Source organism: Pseudophryne corroboree, chromosome 4 (genome assembly GCF_028390025.1).
Source record: "Pseudophryne corroboree isolate aPseCor3 chromosome 4, aPseCor3.hap2, whole genome shotgun sequence".
Taxonomy (NCBI): domain Eukaryota; kingdom Metazoa; phylum Chordata; class Amphibia; order Anura; family Myobatrachidae; genus Pseudophryne; species Pseudophryne corroboree.
Genome location: NC_086447.1, coordinates 80,374,082 through 80,389,897, shown reverse-complemented (window position 1 = coordinate 80,389,897; position 15,816 = coordinate 80,374,082). Strand labels below are relative to the sequence as shown.

The 15,816-nt window shown below is 47.8% G+C and overlaps 1 protein-coding gene across 2 annotated transcripts in view; it reads right to left on the bottom strand.

Annotated features, from left to right (window-relative positions):
• The window catches only part of LOC134908935 (cytochrome P450 2C5-like), a 117,636-nt gene that overhangs the window by 47,093 nt on the left and 54,727 nt on the right, over window positions 1–15,816 (bottom strand). The window lies entirely within an intron of this gene.

Genomic DNA, 15,816 nt, shown 5'->3' with positions numbered 1-15,816 from the left:
GCTCAGCAGCACCGCAGACTGCTACAGTAAGCTACTATACTCTATATTAGTATGTACAAAGAAGAAAGAAAAAAAAAACCACGGGTAGGTGGTATACAATTATGGATGGACTGCCGAGTGCCGACACAGAGGTAGCTACAGCCGTGGACTACCGTACTGTGTCTGCTGCTAATATAGACTGGATGATAATGAGATGAAATCAATATATATATATGTATGTATATATAATATCACTAGTACTGCAGCCGGACAGGTAGATAATATATTTATTAGGTAATGATGACTGATGACGGACCTGCTGGACACTGTCAGCTCAGCAGCACCGCAGACTGCTACAGTAAGCTACTATACTATAGTAGTATGTACAAAGAAGAAAGAAAAAAAAAAAACCACGGGTAGGTGGTATACAATTATGGATGGACTGCCGAGTGCCGACACAGAGGTAGCTACAGCCGTGGACTAACGTACTGTGTCTGCTGCTAATATAGACTGGATGATTGATAATGAGATGAAATCAATATATATATATGTATGTATATATAATATCACTAGTACTGCAGCCGGACAGGTAGATAATATATTTATTAGGTAATGATGACTGATGACGGACCTGCTGGACACTGTCAGCTCAGCAGCACCGCAGACTGCTACAGTAAGCTACTATACTCTATAGTAGTATGTACAAAGAAGAAAGAAAAAAAAAAAAACACGGGTAGGTGGTATACAATTATGGATGGACTGCCGAGTGCCGACACAGAGGTAGCTACAGCCGTGGACTAACGTACTGTGTCTGCTGCTAATATAGACTGGATGATTGATAATGAGATGAAATCAATATATATATGTATGTATATATAATATCACTAGTACTGCAGCCGGACAGGTAGATAATATATTTATTAGGTAATGATGACTGATGACGGACCTGCTGGACACTGTCAGCTCAGCAGCACCGCAGACTGCTACAGTAAGCTACTATACTCTATAGTAGTATGTACAAAGAAGAAAGGAAAAAAAAAAACCACGGGTAGGTGGTATACAATTATGGATGGACTGCCGAGTGCCGACACAGAGGTAGCTACAGCCGTGGACTACCGTACTGTGTCTGCTGCTAATATAGACTGGATGATAATGAGATGAAATCAATATATATATATGTATGTATATATAATATCACTAGTACTGCAGCCGGACAGGTAGATAATATATTTATTAGGTAATGATGACTGATGACGGACCTGCTGGACACTGTCAGCCCAGCAGCACCGCAGACTGCTACAGTAAGCTACTATACTATAGTAGTATGTACAAAGAAGAAAGAAAAAAAAAAACACGGGTAGGTGGTATACAATTATGGATGGACTGCCGAGTGCCGACACAGAGGTAGCTACAGCCGTGGACTATCGTACTGTGTCTGCTGCTAATATAGACTGGATGATTGATAATGAGATGAAATCAATATATATATGTATGTATATATAATATCACTAGTACTGCAGCCGGACAGGTAGATAATATATTTATTAGGTAATGATGACTGATGACGGACCTGCTGGACACTGTCAGCTCAGCAGCACCGCAGACTGCTACAGTAAGCTACTATACTCTATAGTAGTATGTACAAAGAAGAAAGAAAAAAAAAAAAACACGGGTAGGTGGTATACAATTATGGATGGACTGCCGAGTGCCGACACAGAGGTAGCTACAGCCGTGGACTAACGTACTGTGTCTGCTGCTAATATAGAGTCTAGACTGGATGATAAATTATTGATAATGAGATGAAATCAATATAATATCACTAGTACTGCAGCCGGACAGGTACTATATATATTTATTATGTAATGACTGATGACGGACCTGCTGGACACTGTCAGGTCAGCACAGCACCGCAGACTGCTACAGTAAGCTACTATAGTAGTATGTATAAAGAAGAATAAAAAAAAAAAAAACCACGGGTAGGTGGTATACAATATTATATATATATATATATTATATACAATTATATATATATATATATATATATATATATATTAAACTGGTGGTGATTGATTATTAAACTGGTGGTCACTTCAGGTCACGTTGCAACTTGCAACTAGTACTCCGAGGCCTAAGCAGACAATCACAAAATATATTATTATACTGGTGGTCAGTGTGGTCACAACAATGGCAGTGTGGCACTGACTCTGGCAGCAAAAGTGTGCACTGTGACTGTACGTTATATGTACTCCTGAGTCCTGCTCTCAGACTCTAACTGCTCCCCACTGTCAGTGTCTCCCCCACAAGTCAGATAATACACTTACAGTCACACTATCTATTATCTAATCTAGTATAAATATCACTTCAGCAAGTAGTATAGTAGTATACAGTATAGTAGTACTCCTCCTAATAATGCTCCCCAAAATACTGTGTCTCTCTCTTCTCTAAACGGAGAGGACGCCAGCCACGTCCTCTCCCTATGACTCTCAATGCACGTGTGAAAATGGCGGCGACGCGCGGCTCCTTATATAGAATCCGAGTCTCGCGATAGAATCCGAGCCTCGCGAGAATCCGACAGCGTGATGATGACGTTCGGGCGCGCTCGGGTTAGCCGAGCAAGGCGGGAAGATCCGAGCCTGCTCGGACCCGTGTAAAAAACCTGAAGTTCGGGCGGGTTCGGATTCAGAGGAACCGAACCAGCTCATCTCTAGCAGTAGGGGCTCACACAATGGGCTGTAGACCCCAAGGTAATAAGCCTGGAGTTTAGCAGCTGGCTAGGCATGGGTTAATTGCAGGCAGACTGGATACAGGAGTGATACCTGCAGACAGGATTGACAAGTTATGGTAATTAAAGAGATTGCAGGATCGGATATGCACTGATTACAAGAAATTCTAATTGAAGGGATTATATGTTTGTTGCAGGTGAACACAACCAATCAACTGCTGGGGACGAAACAGGTGCTGGGAGTGTACTGATTAAAAGCAGAGCAATAGAAGCATGAAACTAGTTGCGGAGAGTCTAGCTGAATGGATAGTGTGACTAGGCTGCAGTCCATACCTCCCAACATGACCCTCCCTCTCCAGGAAGGACAGAATGCTCTGCTCCTGTACTTCCCTCCTAATTTATGATTGCCATCACCTGTGCTGAGAAAAGTCCAGCAGCAGAGCATTTTGTTCCTCCTGGAGAGGGTCATTTTGGGAGGTATGGCAGTCTGCAATAACAGACAAGATGCAAACTCAATGGCTAGACTGTTGCTGGAATACAGGTTCAAATGTTTCAAAGATACTGTAGTTTGCTGCAGACTTGTGACTACAGACACGGCTACAGTGAATGTATTCAGAACCAGAGCTGGCAGCATATAATCACAGAATTGTTTTTAAATTGTATTTGAATGTCACACCAGCCTAGTATATATTGTGTAATATTGTAATATTAATTTTTAATTTATAAACTGATAATATATATATATAAAAAAATCAATTGGTCCGTATGTGCTTTATTTTGTTGTATGTGTATTTTGCCTTTTTTGGGCGATACCATAACCTCTGTTTTTAAAACTGCAGTCGAGGCAAAATACATCTACATATCATTACTATTGTTGCCAATTACAGGTTGAGTATCCCATATCCAAATATTCTGAAATACGGAATATTCCGAAATACGGACTTTTTTGACTGAGAGTGAGATAGTGAAACCTTTGTTTTTTGATGGCTCAATGTACATAAACTTTGTTTAATAGACAAAGTTATTAAAAATATTGTATTAAATGACCATCAGGCTGTGTGTATAAGGTGCATATGAAACATAAATGAATTGTGTGAATGTAGACACACTTTGTTTAATGCACAAAGTTATAAAATATATTGGCTAAAATTGACTTCAGGCTGTGTGTATAATGTGTAAATGAGACATAAATGCATTTTGTGCTTAGACTTAGGTTCCATCACCATGATATCTCATTATGGTATACAATTATTCCAAAATACGGAAAAATCCGATATCCAAAATACCTCTGGTCCCAAGCATTTTGGATAAGGGATACTCAACCTGTATCTATTTTCTGCGCCTTAAGTTATTGCCTGTTTTGATTATAATCACAGAGACTTAGCAGGAGCCTAGACTTGGATCAGACACAAGAGTAACTCTGGGTCATGGTAAGATAATGACATGGAGGAGGTATGGACACAGGATAGCGGGTACAGGGTAGGATCCAGCAGGTCTCAAATGCAGGACTAGCAGGGATAGCACACAGAGGACTGAAGCAGGATACAGGAATGCAGGTACACAGAGGCAGGGAACCAGGACTCAGAAACAGACACACTGGGAACTTTACCGGGTACTGTAACCATGTGACAAGCTCACTAGGTGCAGGAACTAGAGAATATAATCGGTTACAAGAACTGACCAGAATCCCTAATGAAAGGGAGCCAGACCAATCACAAAAGACATCAGGCTGTAGTCAGGAAACAAGGCATTTCAAACAGGTGTGCAGCTACACATAGCAGCCAGCATCTTAGTTACTAGGAGACAGCCAGAAATACAAACAGGCGTGAGCAGCAGCAGCGACTCATAACAACTTTACTGCATTTACCAGCTTTAATACAGCATTTATAAGGGACCTTGACCAACCTGATTAGTTCCACTCAGAGGTGGATTTAGACCTCACGGGGCCCTAAGCAAGATACCAATTTAGGGCCCCCTTCTTCAAACAATAAATAGCACTATATTCTAATTCCTGATTTATGCCCTTTACATTATTTGTTGTTTTCCTCCTTATATTCTAATAAAGTATATCACTCCCCCATCACTAATTGCACCATGTCCCCTTATCTCTACCTTCCATTATTACACCACTCAGTTACTGCATTTTAGATCTGTGCTCCCCTCACTGAATGTAGCAAGTCCCCATACCCCATTATTACACCCTCACTCACTGACCGCATTGTATATAAGTGACTGAGGCTTACAACACTGCAGGACTAGAGACATAGGCATGTGCTGGAGCCAGCATCCAACAGCTGTCTAATCACTGACAGCCTGCTGGGAGTATTCAGCCAGCCCAGTGCGCCGACATTTTTAATGGTGTTCGCGGTCCGCCAGAAATGCCCCCCAAACAGCCTTAGTGGCGGGGCCCCCTGAGACCCACAGGACCCTAAGCAGTTGCCTTGTGGTAAATCCTCCTATGGTTCCACTCAGCTTGTCCTGGTGTTAATGGAGACCTGATTGTGGAGAACTACAGCCAGACCAGCATACCTTTCCTGCTAGAACCAATGGCTGGGAACATTCCTCCGACAATTACCACCCTATCCGTCACCTCTCCAGGAAGCAGCTGAGAGCTGCCAGAGTGGTCATACTGCTGCTTTACATCTCATCATTCTTCCACCACTGGCTGGCATAGAAACCTACAGTAGGATCAGCGCTGGTGGGACTCCATTCTCTTTCACCTACAACATCATGCTGGAATCATTCAATAACCAAAAACTTATCAGCAATTTATCACCATTTCCATACTAGGTGAGACTGTTTGCGTGTGCCCACACAGCAATGCCATTACTGGACCGTTTAACTCTCTGGCGTATTAACCCTTATCATACAAGGTATACAGTATGTATATTGTACTGTATACAATTTCCTGGTGAATGTGACATTGGTGTAGCAGTTGCTGTCTGCAGTGGCATCTGTTAGATATTTAGGACTCTATTTACTAGACATAAAAACCTCTTTTCTCCAGCATCAGCTGGAGTAAATACATGTTTTCTCTTCTCCCTATTTAGATTAGCTGAAGGCTGCATAAGCCTGAGGTCATATAAGAGCCCAACTTTTGGTAATTGGTTGTTTATGACTAAGCAGTTGCTAGGCAGATCATGTTTCAGGTGGTTTTTTCCTATAGGATCAGAGGGTTGTCCGTCAAGCTTTAAGGGGTTGGTCTCAGGATAGTATATAGGGCAGGGTCATGTGCCTCAGACTTCCTCTTGCCAGTTATTGTATGCCCTGGAAGGCTGAGTATATTGCATCTGTGTGATTGCATTGTGTACTGTACTGTTTTGCCTCCCTCCCCCCTTTATTACAGTGCCCAGCTTGCCGTTTTCTCTGCGGTGTCTCAGTTGCAGTATACCCCCTCCCCTCCTGCTTCTCTACCCATTGCTGTTATCGCTGATTTCTTCCCCACCTCCAGCGTGCCTAGACCCCGCAGGTCCGCTCCCCCTCCCGCCGCCTCTTAGAAGCCCCCAGTGCCCAGCGCTCCCGTTCCCCGAGCGCAGCCTCCCCCAGGTTGGTCCATACGACTGTGGGATCGCGGCAGGGTCGGGCCGCTGCGGCCCACGCCGCTGCTGCTGCGGCCCACGCCGCTGCTGCTGCGGCCCACGACGCTGCTGCTGCGGCCCACGACGCTGCTGCTGCCGCCCACGCTGCTGCTGCTGCCGCCCACACTGCTGATGCTGCCGCTCGTCCGGCCGGGGAGCACGCTGGGCTTCGGGTGCGGGCGGCAGCGGTGAGCGGTGTTCGCCTGGCGGCCCCCTCGCCCGTCCCGGCAGCTTCCAGTGCCTCCCCTGTCTCTTCCCAGCGGCGGCTCCGGCCAGATGTGCTAGCGCCCATGTGGCGCCCGGCGTCCACAGGCGGGCTGCGGGGGTGAGGGGTGGGCCGCCACCGCTGGGAGTCAGTGTCACTATGGGGCAACAGGTTTTTCCTGTGCCCCCACTTGAATTGGGAGGTCCCGGTTTTTCTGGACCCCTCCCATACGGGGGGGCCATTTCGCCCTGCATATATAGAGGTTGCGGGGGCGGATGGGGTTGGCAACGGCGCTTTAACAGGGATTGCAGCCTCGTCCGTGCCGCCGGGTAGGGGGTCCACGGCTGGGGTGTCCCCGGCGGGGGCTCTTCTGCATGGCCCCCATTCCCCCGCAGGTTCCTTGCGCGCTGCTGCGCCCCCCTTCTGTCGGGCCCAATGTTCCACCTGCCGCCCCGGTGAGCGCAGGGCGAATGGTAGCGTCGCGGTCGTCCGCTACGTTCCACTTGCCCGGCCCTCCTCTGTCCGTTGCTGCGCCCGGGGGGTTGACCGAGGGTCCGTGGTTCCCTGGTGGCCTTCTTTGGCCCGTCGCGCAGGCGTACCCTGCAACCCCTGGGGCGCTTTCCGCGGGGCCCCCCAGTTTTCTCTGCGCCGTGTTTGGCCTCAGGTTTCCCTAATTCGGTAGCTGGGGTCCTGCCCACGAGGCCGGTCAGCGGCCCCGAAGTTACACTTCCGCCCCCAGCATTTTTGGGCCCGTATCGCGGGTCTTCCCCGGCCCCCCTTGCCCAGTTTTGGCGCACGCTCCCTCCTCCCGCTCAGTTACCTCCCGTTTCGGCAAGGTTTCCTGTGCGGCTGGCTACATCCCCTCGGCCCAGTGGCTGCCTGTGTACAACAGCGGTTGCGCGCCATTGGTCGGTCCAGCCCTCTCATGGTCAGCTGTGGCCTAACTAGATCAGCTGCCGCCTGCTATGCTTGAAGACCTGGGTCTGATACGGAGTTCGGCACCCATTTATTACAAGGCGGTCCTTTCCACTCGGCGGTATGTCCCCTTCTGCCGTTGCCCCCTGGCCCCCCGCCATTGAGCGAGGCTGCTGTGCTTCCGCCCCCGCCTGTTTCCCCCATTGCTGTTAGGCGCAGGTTTCTCCTGCACCTGTTGTTCCTTCTGTTTCCTCCGCTCAGATGATGGCGAGATCGGGGACTTTGTCACAGAAGGGCCGGGGCTCGGGGGGGGGGGGAGAGTGGCGGCCGCGACACCGACGGGAGATGTTCCGCCCCGACCGGAGGCGGGTGAAGCGGATGACGCTGTTCCGGGTCCTTCAGGAGCTGGTGAGCATGCGATTTTCTTCTCATGTTATTATAGCACTTTCCACCTCTTCTAGTAGTGTTTCTTCAGGTTCCCCTCGGCGCCCACGTAAACTTGCTAGTCTTATTGCGCGGCACGTGGCTAAGGCAGCGCGGATGGCGCCGGCGACATCGGTTTCCTCTAGCCCCCCAGTTATCCGGTACTGGTGCGTTGCACCAATACGGCCATTACGCGGGGTGTTCACAAGCGATTGTGGGAGACAATCAGGACAGTAAGTACATATACATCTTCACACTTACGGACGAGACGCGGCAGACTTTTGACGCAGCTAAGAAAACGGGGGGCATTGGGGACAATGCTTTCCGTACGGTTCACCTGTGGTTACGGGGTTTCTCGGTTTGCACGGCTGCTACACCGAATCGCGGCCCGCAGAATATCCCACCTTGGTTAAATATCTCTTTCTGGTGCATGACATGTACTGGAAGTCCAAGGGCTCCGCTTGGCATGTTTGCGACGGGTGATTCCAGCGTAACCGGGTTGGCAGCCCCATTCGGCCAGCGGGTTTCCAGTATGTCGAGGTTTGGTTGGAGGTCACGCAGCAGGTCAAGCCCACAGCAGACGCCACGGTCAAAATGCCCGGGGCGTCCGGTGTTTCGGGTTCCCGCTCCTTGAAGAACGGCCAGGGTTTTGCCACAGCGAAGGGAAATACACTAGGGGTGTAAATTGTCGTTTTCGCCACGCGTGCAAGTTGGGGGGGGGTGCCCAAGACGGCCCCGGGTAAGTTCCGCCTGATACAGCACCTATCGCATACTCCTGGCGTTCGGTTAATGACTCTATTCCCTAGGACGTGTGCAGGGGCGTTATCAGTCCTTTGATGAGGCTCTGCTCTGGGTTCGGGACGGTGGTCCGGGGGGCCTTTTGGCAACATTAGACATGGAATCGGCTTTTCGGCTTAGACGTGGAATTGGCTTTTCGGCTCTTTCCCCGGCACCCGTATTCCCTGCGGTTTCGGGTTTTCAAATTGGGGGCAGAGTTTTTATGTGGATCGGTGTCTCCCCGTGGGCTGTTCAGGCTCCTGCGCCTATTTTGAGGTCCGTCCTGGCTGCCTCCGGTCACCCCGGGATGGCTCACTAACGGGATGATTCTCTCTTGGGGGCCCAGGGGGCATTTCGGTCTGGGGCGATATTCTGTCAGTTGCCAGGTCCCGGGTCGAAAGTTTGGGGGTTCCCGTCACGCTGGACAAGTGGGAGGGCCTCTGTAGTTGTTTTAGCTAGTTGAGAATTGAAATAGACACAGCGGCGGGTTGCTGTCTCCTCCCAGAGGGTATAGTGCGTAAGTTTTGGGTTTAATTCACGAATGTTTGGGCAGGCGCAGGGTTAATTTTTAAGCAGTTACAGTCGTTGCTGGGTTCCTTCAACTTTGCGTGCCGGATTGGCCCCATGGGTAAGGTTTTCTGTTGCAAACTTGAACGGGCCCCGGCGGGATGGTCGGGCAGCATCATACTGGGTCCCTCTCCTGAGAGATCGGGGATGATTTGCGAGTTTGGGTTTCTTCTCGGGTGTCCTCAACGGGGCGGTTTTCATGGCCTCCCCCTTGTTGTTCCAACGGTTGGCTCCAGTTGTTCACTTATGCCTCGGGCAGTCATGGCTTTGGGGCATTTTTTGCCAGGTCATGGTGCGCTGCTGCTTGGCCGTCCTCTTGGGTGTCACGGGGTTTCGCCGAGAACCTTCTTGCTGGAGTGGTTCCCGTTCATAGTTGCCCTGGAATTGTGGGCCTGCCAGTCTCGAATCGGGACATCTCGTTCCGTTGCGACAATTTGAGAGGGGTGCACGCTATCAATAATCAGCGTTCTTCTTCTCCACAGGCTTTGCGGTTTTTGCAACATCTGGGGCTGGTTTGCTTGCGGTCCAATATTAATTTTGGGGCCCGTCACGTTCCCGATACCGACAACGGAGTTGCGCAGGCGTTGTCGCGGTTTCAGTTTGATAGATTCCGGGCATTGGTTCCGGGAACGGCAGCGGAGGGTTTACCATGCCCGCCTTCTGTCTGGTGGGTTGTCGAGTCAGGTTAGCTGCTCTGGCCAAGTATGCATTGGCTCCTTCCACGCTCAGGGCATATGATGCGGCCTGGCGTATTTGGTCGGCCTTTATGAGTAGGTACGGTGTGGCGGGGGAGTTCCCGGCGGACGTTTTGATGGCCTGTGTTGGGAGCCTTATCGAAGGGGTGTGTCAAAAGCGGGCATGTCTTCTGCCCTTGCAGGCAATTTTCCTGTCACTTTCGGCTCCACAGGATGAGGGACCACCAGGTCTTTTGTCCTTCCCAGAGCACTTAAAGGATGGGCTAGGATGCGACCGGCGCCCGCGAACTCCCGCAGACCCGTGGCTTTGCAGCTGCTAACGAAGTTGCTGCTTGTGCTGCCTCGAATTGCGACATCGGTGTTCGAGGTGGTCCCTTTGTTAGTTGTGTTTGGCCCTAGCTTTCTTTGGGGCTTGCAGAGTGAGCGAGTTAGGGGTGTGCAGTTAGGCATACCGTGAGTCCAGTATGCTTTACAGGAATGTGCGCCTGCAGGATGGCCTGTTGCTCTGTGGGATTGTGCGGTCCAAGACAGATCTACAGGTCGGGGTCGCTGGGTGTCCTTGGAGGCTCGGGAGGATGGTGTGCTTGCCCGCTGCGGCGGGCGCGGGAGTATCTCCAGTGGAGGCGTTCGGGTGGCAGCCAGTTGCTAGTGCATGCGCACGCTGGCCCATTGAATAAGTTCCAATTTGCTGCAGTGTTTAAGAAATGTTGGAGGCACTAGGCTTGCGGGGGTGGACTTGGGTACCCATTCCTTTCGGTTTGGGGTGGCTACACATGCCGCAGCTACGGGCTCCTCCCCAGCGGCTGTTCGGGTGCGGGGCCGTTGGAAGTCTGCCTCCTATAAGTCTTATGTCCGTTTTGATAAGATGTAGTTGCGCCTGTTGCGCTAACCGAAAAACTTGTTTACTCGTCAGTTTTTGAACGCTTAACGTTCAGGAATCGAGGGTGTGAAGTGAATTTTTAAATTTTCCTCCGAGGGGGCCTAATTTCAATTGGCTGTTCTCTTAAGGTCCACGGGAGGTTTTTGAGTTTTCTCCTTCACTTGGGTTATTTCGTGTATGCATTATCTATGTTTTGTGTAAACATTTCTGATGTTAGGGTGTTTTCCTTTTCAGCTGTCGTGGATTTTGGGGAGCATGTGTGGCTGGTTGGCCATTTCTTATATTTTTTGGCAATGATTTGGGCCGAGTTAAGGGCATAGAGTTAATTTTGTCCATTTAGGCGGATTTGGTGGCGATTCGTGGTCACTGGCCAGGAGTCTGTATTGTGTGGTCAGAGATAGTGCCGCGTTTTCATTGGCGGGGTGCGGTGCGTTTCTCAGCTCGGGAGAATAGCTCACCAGAAGGTGAATGCGGCGGTATCTCTGTTTGTTAGGGCCATAGGGGGAGTAACTGTCAGGCATCCTTTACTTGTGCTGCGTAACCGGCAGTTCTACAAGGAGGATGGGGTTCATCTTTCTCCGGACGGAGTGCAGTTTTTCCTGTAGGAGTTTTTTTGGTCCTTTTCGTTAGGGCTATTTAGTTTGTTCTTAGTTTGTTGGTTCGGATTGCGGTGGCGGTTTAGTAAACCTTTGGTGGCGGGAAGTCGCTACCAACCAGCGGTCAAACGGGCATAAGTGGTCATTGTGGGGCACCCTCTTTAGAAGGACGGCAGGTGTGTCCTTCTCTTGCGGTTGGACACTTAGACGTTCCCCTGCGGGAACCGAACGTTTGCCAGAGAAAAGAGTGGTGAGGCCAGCACAATGCGGGTTAAGCAGGAAGGAGGCGGGGTTTGGGTACTCCCCTCCTTGGTTGGTGGATTTCATCCAGGTGACTGGAGCTGGTGTCTGGTAGCGACTTTTCCTTAGCCATCCTCCAATCTAAATTTAACTTTGCAAGCTAAATTAATTCCAATTCAATTACAATTATAGTTTAAAGAGTTGGTCAGCGATCAATAAATATTGTCTGACCTTTAACTCCAGCTACCGTGTCCGTGTCTTTATTTCAGTGTGTGTGTCATTTTATTTTAGTGATAAGCTAGCTTAAGAAAGGTTTATGTAATCACAATAAAGTTATGGGCGCCTTAGATTAGCTGAAGGCTGCATAAGCCTGAGGCCATATAAGAGCCCAACTTTTGGTGATTGGTTGTTTATGACTAAACAGTTGCTAGGCAGATCATGTTTCAGGTGTTTTTTTCCTATAGGATCAGAGGGTTGTCCGTCAAGCTTTAAGGTGTTGGTCTCAGGATAGTATATAGGGCAGGGCCATGTGCCTCAGACTTCCTCTTGCCAGTTATTGTATGCCCTCCCGCCCTTTCTGATTAAATTTGATTTGTTTTGTTCACTTCAGTTGGCTATTGACAGCCAGATTGGCGGGAAGTCGCTACCAACCAGCGGTCAAACGGGCATAAGTGGTCATTGTGGGGCACCCTCTTTAGAAGGACGGCAGGTGTGTCCTTCTCTTGCGGTTGGACACTTAGACGTTCCCCTGCGGGAACCGAACGTTTGCCAGAGAAAAGAGTGGTGAGGCCAGCACAATGCGGGTTAAGCAGGAAGGAGGCGGGGTTTGGGTACTCCCCTCCTTGGTTGGTGGATTTCATCCAGGTGACTGGAGCTGGTGTCTGGTAGCGACTTTTCCTTAGCCATCCTCCAATCTAAATTTAACTTTGCAAGCTAAATTAATTCCAATTCAATTACAATTATAGTTTAAAGAGTTGGTCAGCGATCAATAAATATTGTCTGACCTTTAACTCCAGCTACCGTGTCCGTGTCTTTATTTCAGTGTGTGTGTCATTTTATTTTAGTGATAAGCTAGCTTAAGAAAGGTTTATGTAATCACAATAAAGTTATGGGCGCCTTAGATTAGCTGAAGGCTGCATAAGCCTGAGGCCATATAAGAGCCCAACTTTTGGTGATTGGTTGTTTATGACTAAACAGTTGCTAGGCAGATCATGTTTCAGGTGTTTTTTTCCTATAGGATCAGAGGGTTGTCCGTCAAGCTTTAAGGTGTTGGTCTCAGGATAGTATATAGGGCAGGGCCATGTGCCTCAGACTTCCTCTTGCCAGTTATTGTATGCCCTCCCGCCCTTTCTGATTAAATTTGATTTGTTTTGTTCACTTCAGTTGGCTATTGACAGCCAGATTGGCGGGAAGTCGCTACCAACCAGCGGTCAAACGGGCATAAGTGGTCATTGTGGGGCACCCTCTTTAGAAGGACGGCAGGTGTGTCCTTCTCTTGCGGTTGGACATTTAGACGTTCCCCTGCGGGAACAGAACGTTTGCCAGAGAAAATAGTGATGAGGCCAGCACAATGCGGGTTAAGCAGGAAGGAGGTGGAGTTTGGGTACTCCCCTCCTTGGTTGGTGGATTTCATCCAGGTGACTGGAGCTGGTGTCTGGTAGCGACTTTTTCTTTGCCATCCTCCAATCTAAATTTAACTTTGCAAGCTAAATTAATTCCAATTCAATTACAATTATAGTTTAAAGAGTTGGTCAGCGATCAATAAATATCGTCTGACCTTTAACTCCAGCTACCGTGTCCGTGTCTTTATTTCAGTGTGTGTGTCATTTTATTTTAGTGATAAGCTAGCTTAAGAAAGGTTTATGTAATCACAATAAAGTTATGGGCGCCTTATAGAAAACTGCTTTTTCTGTTCTCTTCTCTTCTCTCACCTCTCATCTCATCTCATCTCATCTCATCTCAGAGACTGCTTGAAGTATCTCCCCCACAACAGCCATAGATTTCAATAGGGGAGATCAGTTATGCCATTTATGGAGAATAGAAATTTTAGATGATATCAGAGATTTTTTTTAAAGTGGCAATAATTTACAAGGCAAAATCATGCCTTGTAAAGGATTGCCGCTTTTAAAAATTGTCTGTGATCGTCCAGACCCTACAGTATTACATATGACTCCACGACAGTACATGCTGCTCTGCCAGTTTCATTTTATATAATGTACTTGCTAAATACTGCATCAAAGCTGATTGGTTTCTTGTGCACTTGTCCTCTTCTCCACTCTTTTCACTGCAGGATATATCCGTTCCTAAATCAGGCCCTTTGATTGACAATAATAAACTATATTTTTGTTTATGTTTTATGGGGGTCATTCCGAGTTGTTCGCTCGCTAGCAGATTTTAGCAGCATTGCACACGCTAGGCCGCCGCCCTCTGGGAGTGTATCTTAGCATAGCAGAATAGCGAACGAAAGATTAGCACAATTGTGAATAGAAATTTCTTATCAGTTTCTGAGTAGCTCCAGACCTACTCACAGATTGCGATCAGCTCAGGCCGTTTAGTTCCTGGTTTGACGTCACAAACACGCCCTGCGTTCGGCCAGCCACTCCCCCATTTCTCCAGACACTCCCGCGTTTTATCCTGGCATGCCTGTGTTTTTCCGCACACTCCCAGAAAACGGTCAGTTTACGCCCAGAAACACCCACTTTCTGTCAATCACACTCCGATCACTTCAACAATGAAAATTCTTCGTTTGGACGTGAGTAAATCTACTAAGTTTTGAGCAAAAATACTTAGCGCATGCGCACTGCGTACCATGCGCATGCGCATTTTTGCCTTAATGGCTCCGTTATGAAAATCGGCAACGAGCGAACAACTCGGAATGACCCCCTATGATCCATGAGATACAATAGAAAGTGGATGTAAGTGATATGCCCAAATGTTTTTTGAACATCCTTTGGGTCGACATTTGGTGGAGTGCTTACACCTTAAGATTTGGTTGCATCTACTTATCAAACATTACTGTTATCTATTTTATATATTAAGTTAGCATTTATCCTATTTTTTTTAAAATCATTTCGACAAGGATGATTTGCCATTGATGTGCATTCCCAGCAGAGGCATAGTGTGGAGACATGACACCCGGAGAGTGTGGTCATGTCACAGCGTCCCAACCACCACCACACATACATACATACATACATACATACATACATATATAGATTCACAGACATTTAGTCACATACTGTATATAAACACACACATATACACAGATATATGCACATATACATACATAAACACACACATATACACAGATATATGTACATACAGTGGCGTAAGTTTATCCCAGTTGCCCGGAGGCAAGAAAAATATTGGTGCCCGCCCCCATATATCATCCGTGAGCCAATAAGATGCCATTTTGAGATCCGAGTAAAACCGAACCCGCTTATCTCTAATTCTAACTATATGAAGCTACTACAAAACCTTTGCAACTAGGCAGATCTATGTAGGGGTTCAGCCACACACTACATAGATCTGCTCAGTCACTCACAATGCTGATTATTTCTCTGACAATTAATTTGCTAGGGTCATACCCAGGATTAGAACCCACAACCTTTTGCACTGGTAGCATGCACCTTACTGATGGAGATATCTGCTCTTGCCTAGGAAGTATGAGAATTCTAACTATATGAATTTACGTGTAATTGTCAGAGAAATAACGTCGTATAGTTAGAATTCTCATGTTTCCTTTATAGGAGCAAATAGCTTCAGTAGTAAGGTGCCTGCTTCCAGTGTATCTATAATAAAGAGAGTGTGATTTGTAAGGTGTAGTGACTAGTGTGGGGAAGTCGGCTACGGAAGAGATACCGGCTGCTGTCAATTAACTTAATTGATTAATGTCACTGAACACACGAAACAGGAGGAGAGGTGCCCCCCTTCAAAGCAGGAGCCCGCGGCAGCTGACTCCGTTGCCTCCCAGAGTTCTGCCTCTGTGTACATATACATACACACATAAACACACAAATATACACAGACATACGAAAACACACGCACATACACGCACATATATACACAGACATATACACACATTTACAAACACTCACATTTACACACACATACATACACACACACAGTCATATACACATAAACACACAGTATACACACACATAAACACACAGTATACACACAGTAATTCTCACCAAGAGGGCAGCAGCAGAGCAGCTCCTCGTTCTATTCTAGCCTGGA